The following is an 18,668-nucleotide window of genomic DNA, read 5'->3' as shown; positions in this document are numbered from 1 at the left end:
GGTGGGAGGGAAAGGGGGCAGGGGATTAGCAAGGATGGTGGAATGTGATGGACATCATTATACACAGTGCATGTATGAAGACATGAATTGGGTGTCAACATACTTTATATACAACCAGAGATACAAAAATTGTGGTATATATGTGTATTAAGAATTGTAATGCAAAAAAAAAAAGATAGCATTACCTTAGATTAGGTAGAGGGAAGTGAAAGGAGGGGAAGGCAGAGGATGTGGGGATAGGAAAGATAGTAGAATGAAACAGACATTATTACTGTATGTATGTATGTGACTGTATGATCAATGTGATTCTACAATATGTAAACTCAGAAAAATGAGAAATTATATCCCATCTATGTATGATATATCAAATAAATAAATAAATAAAAGATTCCTAGTAAAAAATAATGAAAATTAAAAATGAACACAAATATAAGATTTTTTTCCTAATTGTTGTATAACTACAACAAACTAGTACAGAAAATTACCTCTATGAAACATAATAAATTTTCAAATAGCAATGTGTTCCCTTAGAAAGGTTTCTGGTGTTTGAAATCTGGGTTGCAGTTATTTTGGATGGGTCCCTGGTTTTGTGGTACAGTACATGCTTTTAATCAGGTTTGAAGAGAATGACCACTTGGTCCATGTAGAAGTAGATGAAGTATTTGGTTTCCTGTGTCACATAACTACTGAAGTTCTTTCCCACAATGTAGTGCATAATGTTTTAGTAAAGCAAGAAGATTAAATAGTTCTAAAAATTTGCTATGCAACATTGAACCTGTAGTTAAAGTATTATACATTAAAATATGTTAAGAAGATAATTTTATATAAAGTTTAAAAACTAAAGTGGGTTTTAGTAGAAAATATATACTTAGGTCTTGTTATTTGATCAATTCTGACAATATCTCTTAGTTTATTTAGTATATATCAAGGGATTATTGATATATTTAGATAAATATCTAGTATATTTGTTACTGTTTTTTTTTTTTTTTGGTTGCTCTTTTTCTTTGCTCCTATTTTTGTTTTCCATTTTTTTTGCCCTTTTTGGTTTTAATTGAGTATTTCATTTGTTTAAATTTTCTCATTTCCTGGCACATCATTTATACTTTTCTAAATCTGGTTACCCTAAATTTTATAATATTCATTTATAACTAATATAAATATATATTCAAATTAAAATATACTGCTTCCTTATCAGTGAAAGTTCCCTATAAACTCAAAATATTCCTAATTACTCCCCTTTATATGTTTTATCATTGTTCATTTCAGTGATAGACAATCATTGTTATTATTTTGAAGAAACTCCTATCTGTTAAATGAATTAAAAATAAAAAAAAATTTCCTTTGACTTTCACTTATTCTGTTTTCTTACAATCTTACTGTCTTTATGTAAAACTGAGTGTCTGGACTATATTCTTTTTCTCCAAATGACTTCTTTTAAAATTTCTTGCAAGGCAGTCATGTTACAATAAATGTCTATTTCTTCTTTATTTTGAAAGAATTTCACTGGATATAGACTTCTAGGTTGATAGTTATTTTCTCTCAACATTAAACATTATGCTCTATTCTTTTTTTGCTAACATGATTTCTGAGTAGAGGTTAGATGTATTTCTTATTTTTGCTCTTCTCCAGGAAACATGGTTTTTCTTTTCCTCCCTTTGGCTTCTTTTAAGATTTTATTCTTTATCTTTAACATTTTGAAGTTTGGATATGGTATGCCCAAATGTAGTCTTTGGGGCCTTTGTCATACAGCTTTGCTTTTTGAATTTCTGGAATTTGTCATTTTGTAATTTGGCAGAGATTTTTCAGTCATTAGTGCTTCAAATATTTACTCTGTTTCTTTCTCTCTTATTTTTTTGATGGTCCAATTACATATATGGTGCATACTTTTCCAGTTATTATTTTACATTATTTTTTTCCAAAAAATTTCCAAAGGCTTCTTAGTTTTGAGCTTTCTATTTTTTTTTCATCCTTAAATTCAGACATTATTTCCATAAGGGTGTTTGCTAATGACTCCATCAAATACATTATTTACTTCTGTTATACTATTTTTGATCTCTAGAATTTGAAAAACATTCCTTTTAGAATTTATATCTTTATGCTTACGTTATTCCTCTGTTATTAAATGTTACACATTTTTCCATTGGACCTCTTACCATATTAACCTAACATTTTAATTTTCTTATATAATAATTCCAACATTACTGACATACCTAACTGTGGTTCTGATATACCTGTTAGTCGCTTCAAAGTGTATTTTTGCCTTTTAGTATGCCTCGTAATATTTTTGTTATTAAATGTGGGAATAGCATACTACAAAAAACAAGTTGGAGTAAATAGGACTTCAGTAATGTAGGGGTAAGATTTGGAGGGGAACAGAAGCTTTCTGTAGTCTTATGATTAAGTCTCAGTCTTTTTTTGTGCATGCACCTCTAACTTGCATACTACACAAGTGAGACAGAATGGTTAAAGAGCATTAAAGATGAATGTTTTCCTTTGCCTAGGTAGGTTGGTCTTTGATAAAACTCCTGTAGATTAAAGTGGTAAAATATTTTCTCCTAATGTTTTTCTCTTAAGAAGAATAGAATATTATGGTGTATTTTCAAATGGCTAATTTTCTGGAAATTTGAAAGGAGTTTTCTCCAATATTATCTCTGAAGACTCAGTAGAGCTCCTGGAGGCAAAACTCAAGAATGTGGGACCCAGCCATGGTGAGTCTACATCATTTTTCCTCTCAGACTATATATGTGGAAACACCAGCATTTTGTTAGAATACCATTTATATTTTCCTACAGTGGTATTGGGTCTCATGGAGGTTTCTTTCTACCCATGGGCATCTAATCCAGCAAGTTGTTATTCTCTGTATGTGCATTTGGCTATAGGTCTCTTCAATTTGGGAGGGGTTGATAGTTTGCCCTGTGACTTTACTTCCCTGAAATATCTATGAATTGTTGATTTTTTTTATTTGTTCAGCTTTTTACTTGATGTTAAAAAGAGTGGAGAATTGTGAACTATTTATATACTGAACCAGTAACCAGAAGTCAGATTATTTATCTTTTAATGTGGAGTCTTGAAAGTACATTATATATTCTGTATAATAGTTCTTTACTTATACATTGCTTGCAAATATTATCTCACATTATCTGGCTTGTCATTTCTTGGTCTTACAAAGGGAAATTCTAGAGCAAAACTTTCCAATTAAGTCCACGTTACTATTTTTTATCTTTTATGGATCATGCTTTTGTTACAAGCTAAGAACTCTCTGCCTAGTTCAAGGTTATGAATATTTTTTCTACAATTTATATACTTCTGCATGTTTCAATTGTCACTTGATTCCACAAGTTCATCTTGAGTTAATTTTTAAATAAAGTGGAAGTTTTATATTGTTCTGCCCCCTATGGTATCAATTACTTGTGTCTTTAACTTCTTTCTTTAATATTTTGTCAGTTTCTGAACAGATCTTGTAAATATTTTGATCACTTTATACCTGAAGTTTTATTTCCTTTGGAAGCTATGGTAAATGGTATTGTGGTTTTTAACATTTTGTTTTCAAATTTTATTTGACCTCCCGTGGTAGTCTGCTGGTCAGAAGGGGAGGTCCTGTGCCAGTGGCTAGGCTCAAATACAATTATTTGATTTTTATGTTTGAACTAATGTTCTATGATCTTGATGAACTCATTAATTCTTGTAGATTTTCTGCAGACTATTTGCAGTTTTCTATGGACAATCATATCATGTGCAATTAGGAGCAGCTTTTTTCTTGAACTCCCATATTTATGCTTTTTATTTTCCCACCATTCTTTCCTTCCCTCCTACTTCATCCTTTACTTCTGTCATCCCTTCCCTCCCTCCTTTCCTTATCTTTGCTTTATTTTTGTTTTCTGCCCTGAATGTACTAGCTATAACTTCCAACACTGTGATGGTGGACTTCATAGAGATTTATATTATTATTTTTGTCCTTTTATTGAGGTTTTAATTATGAATTCCATTTCTTTAAAGGTCAAAAGACTACCCAGGATACTATTTCACTTTGGCTGATTTGTTGTAATTTCTGATTTTCAAGGATTTGATCCATTTCTTGTAAAATGTTTCATTTATAAGTTAAAAATTGTTCATACCATTCTTTTAATATTTTAATGACTACAGGGTATTTTGTAGATATATCCTAATTCATGAATCCTAATTCATTCCTGAATTTTGGAACTTTTATATTTTATCTTTTTATTTTCATCAGCTTTGCTAGAAATTGATCATTTTTATAAAGAATTTTTTTCCAAAGACTCATATTTGATTTATTGATTTACCCCATTACTCCATTTTCAAATTCATTGATTTTTAAAAATATTTTTAAAGAGAGAGAGAGAAGAGAGAAGAGAGAGAGAATTTTTAATATTTATTTTTCAGTTTTTTGGTGGACACAACATCTTTATTTTATTTATTTATTTTTAATGTGGTACTGAGGATCGAGCCCAGCGCCCCGCGCATGCCAGGCAAGTGCGTTACCACTTGAGCCACATCCCCAGCCCCATTGATTTTTATTCTACAATATTTTCTGTTTTCTTGTTACTGCATTTTTGATGGATGTTTAAAATCTCTTTTAATCATTCTCATACATTCTCAAATAAAGGAAGGCACCAAGTTGCACAACTTTATTGCCATTTTGTAGACATATAAGTTTAGCTCCTTGATAAGGTTTGACTCATATAGTTTGGTAGTTGCATGGTAGGAATTGAAGCTAAGCTTATTGCTGAGCCCTGCTGACACAAGAAGAGGTTAAAAGGGGAATTATAATGACAATTTGTCTCACCTTCCACATCACTGAATCTTATTGAAGCTGGGATGGAGGTTCAGCTTCCCACTGAGCACAGCTGACTTCAGAGGGTGCAAGTTGACCAGCCCTGAATTGCATAACTTTGTTCATTTTGCTGATGCCAGGTTGCTTACCACTGAACCCACTAACACCAGTGGGAATGCCTAGAGGAGAGTAATCGTACTACAAATCACTTCATTAAATATTATTGCTTCTGAGTAGCACTAGAGGCTTAGCTCTTTGCTAAATCCCATTAATGCCATCCTAGAGGTAGAGGCAAAACCCCAACTGTCTCCACTGGGTGAGGGATAGAAGATTTACTTTTGGCCAGGTGCTGCTGACACTGCTCTGCAGAAAAATTAGAGCAATGCCATGTTTACCTGCTGTGTGAGGAATAGATTAGCCTACTGCTTCTCCCCCAAAATATCACATAGCAGATGAATTAGAAGTGTGTCATCTACTTCAGTGGAGTAATGAGGTGAATAGAATATTACCTCCTGACTCAGACCCACTGGAACCAAGGTAGTAGGTCTCTTTTTCCACTGGTGTTTGTTTGGAATAAGATGGAAATTGTTAAAATATTCTGTTATAAGGACTAGGGTTGTGGTTCAGTGGCATTGTGCTCACCTAGCATGTGTGAAGCACTGGGTTAAATTCTCAGCACCACATAAAAACAAATAAATAGGAGACCCAGCCCAAACTGCCCACACCAACCTGCATTAGACCCAGGCTCACAGTAGGCCCATGTGCACCCCTCCACTCACAGGGCAGACACCCACTAGAGCCTAGCCTCTGGCACAGGACCTCCCCTTCAGACCAGCAGAATACCGTGGGAGGTCAAGCCCAGTGGCCCAGATCCACACGCACTGATCTGTGAGGAGTCCAGGCTCACAGTAGGCCTGGGTCTACCCCTCCACCTGTAGGCACAAGCCAGAGCCCAGTATCCGGCATAGGAACACCTCTTCTGACCAGCAGACTACCACGGGAGTCCAGGCCTTACCCAGGTCTGTCCATGCTGACATGTACAGGACCCAGGTTCAGGGTAGGTCAGAGTTCACTCCCCCACACACACCTGGGAGTCTAAGCCTAGCCCACTTCAATCTTGGGACACTGCAGTTATCACCGTAGGCCTCCTCATATGGTAGCTTCTAACTTTTGACAACAGACAGGGCCTAGAAGCAGCTGCATCTCGGAGCAGGAATCCCAAAATGAGTGTGAGGCCCACTCTTTCAACTCCATCTCTGTAAGACCATAATTTCTGTCTTGGGGCACCTTAAATATTATGTCAAGTTACCCTCTGCTATTGCTGCCACCAACTTTAGATGCAGTAGCATATACTGAGGGACACAAGCAGGGTCTGGAAACCCAACATCAAGGTGAGGTACAGACAATCTGCATGGGTACTACAAGAATATAGGGAAGAAACTGTAATATCTCAGATCCATAGTGCAAGAAAGGAAGACACATAGACAACATGAAAAAACAAGGGAGGAAAGTGCCCAAACAAACCAGAACACTACAATAACAGAACCCATGGACAGCACAGTTGATGAAATGTCAGAGAAGGAGTTCAGAAGGTTCATAATTAAAATGACCTGTGAATTAATGAATTACCTAAATGAGCAAATATAGGCAAAAACTGATCACTCCGACAAAGAGATAAGAGAGCAAATACAGGTAACAAAAGATTACTTCAAGAAAGAGAGACTTTGAAAAAAAAAAACAGTCAGAAATCCTTGAAATGAAGGATACAATAAATCAAATAAAAAACTCAATAGAAAGCATCACCAACAGATTAGATCATTTGGAAAAAAGAAGGTAAGATAATGAAGACAAAGTATACAATCTGGAAAATAAAGTTGATCACACAGTGAAGATAGTTAGAAAACATGAACATAACATCCAAGAATTATGGGACAGCATCCAAAGATCAATTCTAAGAGTTATTGGGATAGAGGAAGGCACAGAATTACAAACCAAAGGAATGCACAATCTCTTCAATGAGAGAATATCAGAAAATTTCCCAAGCATGAAGAATGAATCAGAAAACCAAATATAACAGTCTTACAGGCACCAAATGTACAAAATTACAACAGATTTACACCAAGGCACATGATAATGAAAATGCCCAACATACAGAATAAGGATAGAATCTTAAAAGCTACAGGAGAGAAGAATCAGATCACATGTAGGGGGGGATTAATTTGTATCTCAGCAGATTTTTTCAACCCAGACCCTTAAAGCCAGGAGATCATGGAACAATATATACAAAGCTCTGAAAGAAAATGGATGCCAACCAAGAATCATATCCAGCAAATTTAAGCTTCAGATTTGATGATGAAATAAAAACCTTCCATGATAAACAAAAATTAAAAGGATTTACAACTAGAAAGCCTGCACTACAGAACATCCTCAGCTAAATTCTCCAAGAAGAGGAAATGAAAAACAATGATGAAAATCAGCAGAGGGAGGGATTACACTGAAATAAAAACTAATTAGAGGAGAAACCAAGTCACATTGAATACCAAAAGTAAACAAAAATGGCTGGCAATACAAATCATGTCTCAGTAATAACCCTGAATGTTAATAGCCTAAACTTACCAATCAAAAGACATAGACTAGGAGATTGGATCAAAAAAAAAAAAAGACCCAACAATATGCTGCCTCTGAGAGACTCATCTCATAGAAAAAGACATTCACAGACTGAAGGTGAAAGGTTGGGAAAAATCATATCACTCACATGGACTGCAGAAGGGGTTTCCACCTTCATATCAAATAAAGTAGACTTCAAACTAAAGTTGATCAAAAATGATAAAGAAGGACACTACATACTGCTCAAGGGAACCATACACCAACAAGACTTAACAATTATAAATCTATATGCCCCAAACAACAGAGCATCTACATTCATTAAACAAACTCTTCTCAAGTTCAAGAGTCAAATAGACCAAAACCCAATAATTTTGGGTGACATAAACACACCTCTTTCACCACTGGATAGATCTTCCAAACAAAAGCTGAACAAAGAAACTATAGATCTCAATAATAGAATCAATACCTTAGACTTAACTGATATAAACAGAATATTTCATCCTTCAATGAAAGAAGAAACTTTCTTCTCAGCAGCACATAAATCCTTCTCTAAAATAGACCTTATATTAAGCCACAAACCAACTCTTAGCAAATATAAAAAAGTAGAGATACTACCCTGTATTCTATCAGACCATATGGAATTAAATTAGAAATCAAAGATAAAATGAGAAATAAAATCATTCCAGCACCTGGAGGCTAAATAACATGCTACTGAATGAACAATGGGTTACAGAAGACATCAAGGAGGAGACTAAAAATTTTTAGAGTTGAATGAGAACACAGACACAACATAGAGAAATCTCTGGGACAATATGAAAGCAGTTCTAAGAGGAAAGTTCATTGAATGGAGTTCATTCCTTAAAAGAAGAAAAAGTCAACAAATAAATGACTTAACATTATATCTCAAAGCCCTAGGAAAAGAAGAACAAATCTATACCAAAAGCAGGAGAAGACAGGAAATAATTAAAATCAGAGCTGAAGTCAATGAAATTGAAACAAAAGAAACAATTGAAAAAATTGACAGAACAAAAAGTTGGTTCTTTGTCAAAATAAATAAAATTGACAGGCCTTTAGCCATATTAACGATGAAAAGGAAAGAGAAAATTCAAATTACTAACATATGTGATTAAAATGGTAATATCACAAAAGACAGTACGGAAATACAGAAGATAATTAGACATTATTTTGAAAACCTGTACTCCAATAAAATAGAAAATATTGAAGGCATAGACAAATTTCTAGAGTCATATAATTTGCCCAAGTTGACACACAATGATATACACGATTAAAACAGATCGAATTCGAGTGACAAAATAAAAGACACCATCAAAAGTCTACCAAACAAGAAAAGACCAGGACCCGATGGATACACAGCTGAGTTCTACAAGACCTTTAAAGAAGAACTAATACCAATACTCTTCAATCTATTTCAGGAAACAGAAAAAGAGGCAGCACTTCCAAACTCATTCTATGAGGCCAATATCACTCTGATTCCAAAACCAGCCAAAGACACGTCAATAAAAGAAAAACTTCAGACCAATATCTCTAATGAACATAGATGCAAAAATCCTCAATAAAATTCTGGCAAATTGAATACAAAAACATATCAAAAAGATTGTGCACCATGATGAAGTGGGATTTATCTCAGGGATGTAAGTTTGGTTCAACATACAGAAATCAATAAATATAATTCATCACATCAATAGACTTAAAGATAAGAATCCTATGATCATCTCAATAGATACAGAAAAAGCATTTGACAAAACACAGCACCCCTTCATGATCAAAACACTAGCAAAACTAGGGATAACAGAAATATATCTCAACATCATAAAGGCTATCTATGCTAAGCCTCAGGCCAAAATCATCTAAACAGAGAAAAATTGAAGGCATTCCCTCTAAAAACTGGAACAAGACAGGGATGCCCTCTTTCACCACTTCTATTTAATATAGTTCTTGAAACACTGGCCAGAGCAATTAGACAGATGAAAGAAATTAAAGGGAAACACATAGAAATAGAACTCTAATTGGCACTATTTGCTGGTGGTATGATTCTATACCTACAAGACACTAAAAGTTCTACCAGGAAATTCTAGAACTAGTAAATAAATTCAGCAAAGTAGCAGGATATAAAATCAATACCCATAAATCAAAGGCATTTCTGTATATCAGTGACAAATCCTCTGAAAAGGAAACAAGAAAAACTACCCCATTTATAATAGCCTCAAAAAAAAAATACTTGTGAATCAACTTAATGAAAGAGGTGATAGATCTACCCATAAAAACTACATAACCCTAAAGAAAGAAGTCAAAGAAGACTTTAGAAGGTGGAAAGATCTACCTTGCGATTGGATAGGCAGAATTAATATTATCAAAATAACCATATGGCCTTATACAGATTCAATGCAATTCTGATCAGAATCCCAATGGCATTCCTTATAGAAATAGAAAAAAGCATTCATGAAATTCATCTGTAAAAATAAGAGACCCAGAATAGCTAAAGCAATCCTTAGCAGGAAGAGTGAAGCAGGTGGCATCACTATACCAGACGTAAACCATACTACAGAGCAATAGTAACAAAAATGGCATGGTATTGGCACCAAAACAGACTGGTAGACCAATGGTACAGAATATAGGACACAGAGACTAACCCACAAAATTAGAACTACCTTATATTAGACAAAGGTGCCAAAACCATGCACTGGAGAAAGGATAGCATCTTCAACAAATGATGCTGGAAAACTGGAAATCCATATGCAACAAAATGAAATTGAATCCCTATCTCTCACCATGCACAAAACTTAACTCCAAATGGATCAAGGACCTATGAATTAAATCAGAAAGTTTGCATCTAATAGAAGAAAAAGTAGGCCCTAATCTTCATCATGTGGGATTAGGCCCCAACTTCCTTAATAAGACTCCTTTGGTGCAAGAATTAAAATCAAGAATCAATAAATAGGATGGACTCAAACTAAAAAGTTTCTTCTCAGCAAAAGAGACAATCTGTGAGGTGAATAGAGAGCCTACATCTTGGGAGCAAATCTTTACCGCTCACACATCAGATAGAGCACTAATCTCTAGGGTATATAAAAAATTCAAAAATCTAGACACCAAAAAACCAAATAACCCAGTCAATAAATGAGCTAAGGACCTGAACAGACACTTCTCAGAAGATGATGTACAGTCAATCAATAAACACATGAAAAAAATGTTCATCATCACTAGCAATTAGAGAAATGCAGATCAAAACTACTATAAGATTTCATGTCACTCCAGTCAGAATAGCAGCTATTATGCATACAAACAACAATAAGTGTTGGTGAGGATGTGGAGAAAAAGGTACACTCATAACCTGTTGGTGGGACTGTAAATTAGTGCAACCAATATGGAAAGAAGCAGTATGGAGATTTCTTGGAAAATTGGGAATGGAACCACCATTTGACCCAGCTATCCCACTCCTCAATCTATACCCAAAGGACTTAAAAACAGCATACTACAGGGACACAGCCACAACAATATTTATAGCAGCACAATTCACAATAGCTAAACTGTGGAACCAACCTAGATGCCCTTCAATACATGAATGGATTAAAAAATGCAGCATATATACACAATGGAATATTACTCAGCAATAAAAGAGAATAAAATCAAGGTATTTGCAGGTAAATGGATGGAGTAAGAGAAAATAATGCTAACTTTAGTTAATCTATCCCAAAAACCCAAATGCTGAATGTTTTCTTTGCTATAAAGAGGTTGATTCATAGTGGGATAGGGAGAGGGAGCATGGGAGGAATAGATGAACTCTAGATAGGGCAGAGGGGTGAGGGGAAGGGAGGGGGCAGGGGGTTAGAAATGATGGTGGAATGTGATGGGCATTAATATCCAAAGTACATGTATGAAGATACAAATTGGTGTGAATATACTATGTATACAACCAGAGAGATGAAAAATTGTGCTCTATATGTGTAATAAGAATTGTAATGCATTCTGCTGTCATATATAAAAAAATAAATAAATAAATAGATAGATAAATAAATAAATGCATTGTGTCCATCTACAAGTAAAAAATAAAATAAAAAAATAAATCTGTTATGTTTGTCTGCTCTTTTTGAATTTTGTTTTTGAGGGGGGCTGGAAAAACTAGGATGAGGGAACCCTGGGAATTTGCCAGCTTGTTGTTTCTCAAGTAGCAAAATCGATATTCAGTCCGCCATCTTGTTTTCATATTTAAGACTCTACTTGTATTTATTAGTTGTGTTACATCCAGAGTACTTTAGTTATAAGAAAAATACTGGGAGGAATAATGTTGGTCTATCTTTATGTAACCAGAAGTAATCACTCAGAGTCTAATTTTATGCATATAGATATATATCATGCATAAATGAGCTCAATCTAGAGTACATTTAGTTCTCTAAGAATAATTTTTAAAAAGATATTTAAAGGAAATTTAGAAGAATATTATAAGAAACATTTAAGATATAATAGTTGCTATGCTTATTTCTTTAATTTTTAGAAAATTAAATTGATGACCTCTAATATCTTTCCAGCTCTGGAAATCTAGGACTCTAAGTGCATTCTAGATATAGAATAAGTAATGGTTCCAAGCCATTTAGTATACACTTTCAGTCTTCATAATTGCATTGAATATATAGACATAGGACTTGACCTTTGAACTTCAGGATCTAAGATTTTCTATTTGACAATCTATTTATTCTACATAAAAGGTAAATTTAGTTTCTACATTCAATTCTTTAGAATCATCACAAATAAAATTTAATCAAATAAAAGGAATATCAATATAATTATTGCAATTATTAGAAGAATTTGGATAATGGAAACACATATAGTCAGATGAAAACTTCAGCTTCCTGTGATGTTTCAGAGAGGAAGTGTCATCTCAGTTAAGGCAATATGAGCTCTAGAATACAATACTTCTGTTACTCATTGCAGTGAATTCAAACTTGCTCATTTCTTACATGTGTGAACTATATTTCTTGTATTTACTTGTACAATAATTTTGTTAACAGAGATGGAAAAGTACCTCATTTTTGTTGAGAGCCACAGCCGAAGGGGCCCCAGCAAACTTCCAGCTGCCAGCTGATGATTGGCTCACAGCGGCCCCAGCAAACTTCTAGCTGCCAACTGATTGGCTCCTCTGCGGTGATGCTCATTGGGCTGTTTCCCTGCCCTTTCAGACCACGGAGCTTCTCATTGGGGGACTTTTTTTGGCTCCGCCCACCTGACCCAACCAGTCAGCCTCAAGAGCAGGAGGAGTGGGGGAGGTTGAGAGGCTTGTGGGAAGCCGGTGGTGGCAGTTGGGCTCTGAGGGTTTTTCCTGAGGAGCTGTGTGGTGCGGTGTGTGTGTGTTCTAAAAATAAAGTTCATTTCTTTTGACAAGTGGATCCTGAATTGTGCCCAGCCAGACTGCGGCACATTTTAAAATGAGAGATCTGTAAAGGTCTCACTTAATTCAGATCTCTCATCTCTAAAATGAGGTACTTTTCCATCTCTGTTGACAAAACTATTGCACAAGTAAATACAAGAAAAGCTCAAAGCAGCTTCTAGACAAGAATGCAACTAATAATAAAAATTTTCATCAGAAAAATACATATCATCATCATCATCTTTATTTCTAATTTATATTATAGATAGTGGTTAGTAAGAATAAAGGTTCCTGATTTCTGCTATCCAAATTCAAGTACCTAGTCCTTTACTATGACATCTTAAACATACTATTTAATCTCTGTGTGCTTCTGTCTCCTCACCATCTTTCAAATAGAAGTGATATGAGTACTTGCCACATAGGGCTATTGTTGAAGTGAAATAAGCATAAAGGATGAAAACTAATTAAAATCATGCTTGGCATGTATTAATTACTCAATAAACATTCCAAATTGTTTACATCTCTAAACATATAGCAGGTTTCTGTCTACTTGATATTGGAATATTAAGACATTTCAATCAACATTAAAAGGAGCATGATTTCTTACCAAGTGGCCTGGCTATTCAGTCATGCTCCCACTCTGTCTGCTATGTAAATACTTTAAGTGGTCTGAATTACTCCAGTGAATACAAGATATTTGCTTTAACTGGGAAAGCACTTCCCACAATCATCATGCTTATTTTTATTAAGAAACTAACCTTTTTAGGTGCCTAGGATCTGGAAGCTCATTTGAATTCGCCAATTTTTGCAAAGATACAGAGTTCAGAGGTTCTGCAAAAGATTTTCCATCAACTTCAACCTCAATGCCTTGATAAAGATGTAAAATTTCCACCTAGTTCCACAAAAATAGTGGTGAAAAGTCCAAAAGTTTTCAGATAATATCCAAATCAAAGCCTTAATATTGTTCCTGGAAATATCTTCCTATGAAAGCAATATAGGTAAATCATATATAACACATAATGATCATATTGAAAATAGTGACCAAACTACATTCAGACTCTGATGATGGCAATAGAAAGTTATGGTATAATTTTTCAGAAAATGATCTGCAGTTTTTGCAAGCACCATGAAAAACTTTATTATATGAAGTTTTACTAATCATGCCCATTTTTTATCATCCCACACAGGTCACCTCTGAAACCAAAATTTATGATTCGTTTATTTAAAACAAAAAATGATCACCTTTGTTCACCAATAGAAAAATAGTTAAGAAATTAATCTATCCAAGGGCATATTTTTAAATAATGAAAATGCTATCTCTATACAGTTTTACAGCATAGAATAATGATGGTGTTATAATGTTACATAGCAAAATATTGTGCAAAGATGTATCCAGGCAATGCTTTTTAACTAGGTAAAATGTGAATACATATTGTGAGCAAGTGGTAGTGCACACATCAAACAAACAGAAATGACTGATTTGAGTGACAGAAATGAAGATACATGCACTTTCATTGATTGTCATTAACAGTTACAGTGATAGCAAAGTAGAACGAAACCTTCCAAGAGATTTCTATTTATCAGTTTATTCCTGTAACCACATTTCTGTCTCTTGTCTCAAGGCTCCAGTGACAACACTGGGCTTTACAGATGTTCAGTGAGAATATGCAAAAACCTGGCTCTTCTGTCCCTCTACTAGTGGAATTCTCCCCACACGTTGGAGCACACCAACATATAGTGTCAATTCCCTTCCCCAGACCACCAGGTTCTGGCTACGTAACTTCCCTAAATGTCATAATAACACTTCATCTATACTAGAGAACACCAGGACATTCTACAAATTCTTTCCTAGCTTATCAGTCTCTCTACACACATCTCAGCCCTACTTTCATCCCTTGTCAAATACAGAAGTACAATCTCCACATTCAAGTATGGATTTCTCAGTTTCTTTTCTCTCCCCAAAGCTGCTTTACAAAATCCCCTACCCTTGTTCTGTCATCCATTTATACTCCCTGCTCTTCTGAATTCACAAATCTCTAATTCATAAGATTCCCTCCACACATGATTGGAAGCTCCCATATCTGTGGAATGAATTAAAAGAAAAGTGTTTCCCAGTGATGCCATAAAACGTGCATAGCCATCCCTTCACTTTAGCTGCAGAACCAGGTCATGGGCTGTGGTTATGCTAAAGAGCAGTGCATTTTGTGAACAACCATGCTAACTATCCTGGAAGTTTTATAAGATGAACAATTATTCATGTCATTATTATTTTGAGAAAGACAAGATTATTGATCATCTTGCTGTGAACACAAAACATATACTTTTTATATAAAAGTCACCAGGTGGGTTTTCCAATTTGTTCAGTTTCCTTGAAACTACTTTAGAAGAATAATAAAAGATCCTCAAGAAGAGAAAAGCTGTCAGAATCATTACTCATATAATCAACATAGATACAAAGATGACGTGACACTGTCCCTCCAGGAATGTTCCTCAAATAAAAGCAAAGTCTTTGGTCATTATATACATTCAAAACCAAATTATATTCCTTATTCCATCTATAGTATAGTAGTACAAAAGTGAAAGCTTTGGATTCATGGGTTGAAATATTTTTTCCATAGCAAGTCAATTTCCTTTTCTCAACCTCACCTTTTCCATCCACAGAATGGAAAGACAAATAGTGCAAAACTCACAGGATTGTTGTAAATGAAAAATGAAATAATGTGATGTATTTAGTATAGTGCCTTGACTATAGTAGCTTTCCAGTGAATGCCAGCAATATTAGCATTATTCCAAATAGTTGTTGAAACACATCAATGAAAGTATGCAGTCATCTAGAATGATATTATGACAAAATTTTAGATGTAATTAATATAGCTATCAAGATTGGACATACTGAAAATAAGGAAATTAAAGATTAGCATAAAAAGGGAAAAGAATACAATCTTATGACAGAAGAAAGAATTCTTCTGTCTATAAGAAGATATCAGTTACTGAAAGAAGATGGTTTTAATATATGAAAAGTGATGTTAGTGCTAGCTTTACTGAGAAAGAAGGTGTAAATACTGTCATTTTGGTTTCCATAGTCTACAAAATCTGATTAAAATTCACTTCTTTCTTGAGAAGACGTATTTTATAGAGTTAACCCCAGTGAAGAAATTTATGATAATGGCTAAAATTTAATGGATGTCTTCAATGTGGCACTTGCAAAAAAATGCATATCCTATATAAAAGTATCATGTCCAGGCCATCTTAAGCTAATAACCCATAATGCAGAAAGATATTTTAGACATTCTTTCTTAGTGATCAATCTTCCTAACTACTGAAAAAGCATCTAGAATAATATTCCAAATTTCTGTGTGGTTACAATTATGATCAGTAATTTTGAAAGTTGCAATAAATGTAGGAAGAAAATAATTTTTCTCAGAGAAATATAGGATAGTCGTCTCTAGGGCAAATGTAAATAAATGAATGATATATAATTAAATAGTCACCAGGAATACAAGTATCTTATCTCCCTATCATCCCAATATGTGAATCACAAAATGTGAATGCATATTGTGCCAATCTCAATCAAATATCTTCTTTTTTAGTTTTATCTTAGAAGTTGAAAGAATGAATTTATAGGAAAAAGGAAGAGTAGTAGACAGTATTTCCTAAGATTGTCACAACAATTAGCTTTTTCCTCCCAAAAGCTCTTTTTACAGTGTGAATGAGAGTCCCTCTTCTTGCATCTGAGTGGGAGCTTGTTACTGCCCCAAATGGTGAACTCTGAAAGAAGTGATGCAATAGATTATGGCACTAGATGAAATATGCATGAATCTTCTACCTGGCTCTCTCTTTAGGGGCACACACTCTTGGAACACAGCCACAGTGTTATGAGAAATCCTGGGCTACAGGAAGAAAGATGTTGAGACAACAATTCCTGCTATGGTGAAAGCCTACATGCAGCTCAAGTTGTCAGGCATGTGAGTGAACAAGCTTTCAGATGATTCCAGTCTTGAGTTGTCTGAGGCTTCCAGCTGAGGTTCTAAATATCATGCAGCAGAGACAAGCTCTACCCACCATGGCCTGTCTGAACACCTGAATCAAAAATATTGAAACTAATAAATGATTGCTTTTTGATACGCAGTATTGAGATAGTTTATTATGTAGTCAATGTAATTCATGCAAGAATTTAAAGTATGTTGAGGTGAAAAACTCTCTAATTTCTTGGTTATCCACTTTTATGAACACACTACCTTTGGGGAGTTGCTCTTTTTAATAAGCAACCCACTACTGGTTGTGGATTGGCTAAGGAAACTGACAACTAGCCACCTTGCTTCTTGGGAAGACTGTTTTTCAGCGGGGAAATTTTGTGAAATTAGCAGGTAAATTAAGCCCCACAAATGTAGAATTACAGATTCTCCTACAAATAATGAACTCAAGGCCTATGACATGGAAAATTTCCAAAGCAATATTATGCTGATTTTCATTATCATCATTATTTTTAGGGACAAAATAGTTTTAAAACAGATTTGGGGAGTGTTGCTACTTCATGACACAGCAATGTGTGTCTTCTAAAATTACTTAGACTCTCTCCAAAGAGTCTTAATCAATTCTTGGGCCTGTGGTATGCTTACTTTCTTTCCTTACATCTAAAATGAGATTAAATTCATTCATAGTGATGTATAAATTTGGCTGATAACTAAAATGGATGCATTTCTGCTGTGACATTCCACTCAGATTCCCTTTTTTGAACCAATATACTTATTTTCTTGATTGCCAGAGTGGTTGCTGCTAGCAGATCAGAGCGGAGTTTCTCCATTTGAATTAATGTTTCATGTCCAAGGTCACACCTATTCTCACGGTCAGCCCAAATGCAGCAACTGATTCATGTGAGGATAAAATGATTTGGTCTTATGTGAGGACACATCCAAAGTGTCATCCCAGCTCCAGAGCTATCTATGGGCTCAACTGCAGACTCCATTGCTATTACATCAGAGTTCAATTTCTTCCTCTGCCCAATCCTGTCTTTCTACCTCCCTTACAAATGCTATTCATCAATAGACCTTCAGCACATAAATCTTTGTCTTAGGATCTCTTTCTTGGGAACTCAACCTTCAGCATATCCCCAGTGGAACATTTATCAAAAGTCAAAGACTGTATAAAAAGGAGTAAAACCTTGACTGTGAAATCTCAGATATTAGGCAGCAGGTGGAGGGAGATTCAAAGTGACTTCCAGGAAAGGTCATTCTAGTACAATGTCAATTTTTTGTAGTTTTTTCTTTCTAGTAAATGTTTGGAATCTGTAAAATTCTGAGACCAACCTGTACTTGGGAGGACATATTCTACAATTTGCTAAGTGATGTCTGCCTTGGATAAGAGATGGGATGAGACGCACACGTCACACGTTTTCCAGTTTAGTAGTAATTATCTTCTAAATAATATTTTGAAGATGCATATTTTGTTATTTCATTATTTGTGAAATTGAGGTAAAACTCACATGACATAAAATGAACTAATAACTAATAACCTTTTGAAAGCAGTTGAATTAAGTGTATTCTCAGTATTCATCCCTTATTTCTGTCCAGTTCCAAGACATTTCATCACACCCCTAAGTAAAACATTCTACCCATTAAGTAGTCATTCTCCATTCCCCTTTTCCCTAACCCCTGACAACCAATAATCTGCTTTCAGGTTCTATGAATTTACATATCTTAGTTTGTTATATATTCTTGGAGAGTTGACCCCATTATCATTATGTAATGCCCCTTTTTAATCCCTGAAAATTTCCCTTACTCTGAAGTCCACTTTAACTGAAATTAATATAGCTATTTCAAGTTTCTTTTGATCAGTGTTACTATGTTATATATTTCTCCAGGTTTTATATATATATATATATATATA

Source organism: Marmota marmota, unplaced genomic scaffold (assembly GCF_001458135.2).
Source record: "Marmota marmota marmota unplaced genomic scaffold, marMar, whole genome shotgun sequence".
In the NCBI taxonomy this organism is placed as follows: domain Eukaryota; kingdom Metazoa; phylum Chordata; class Mammalia; order Rodentia; family Sciuridae; genus Marmota; species Marmota marmota.
This window is presented reverse-complemented; position numbering follows the sequence as displayed.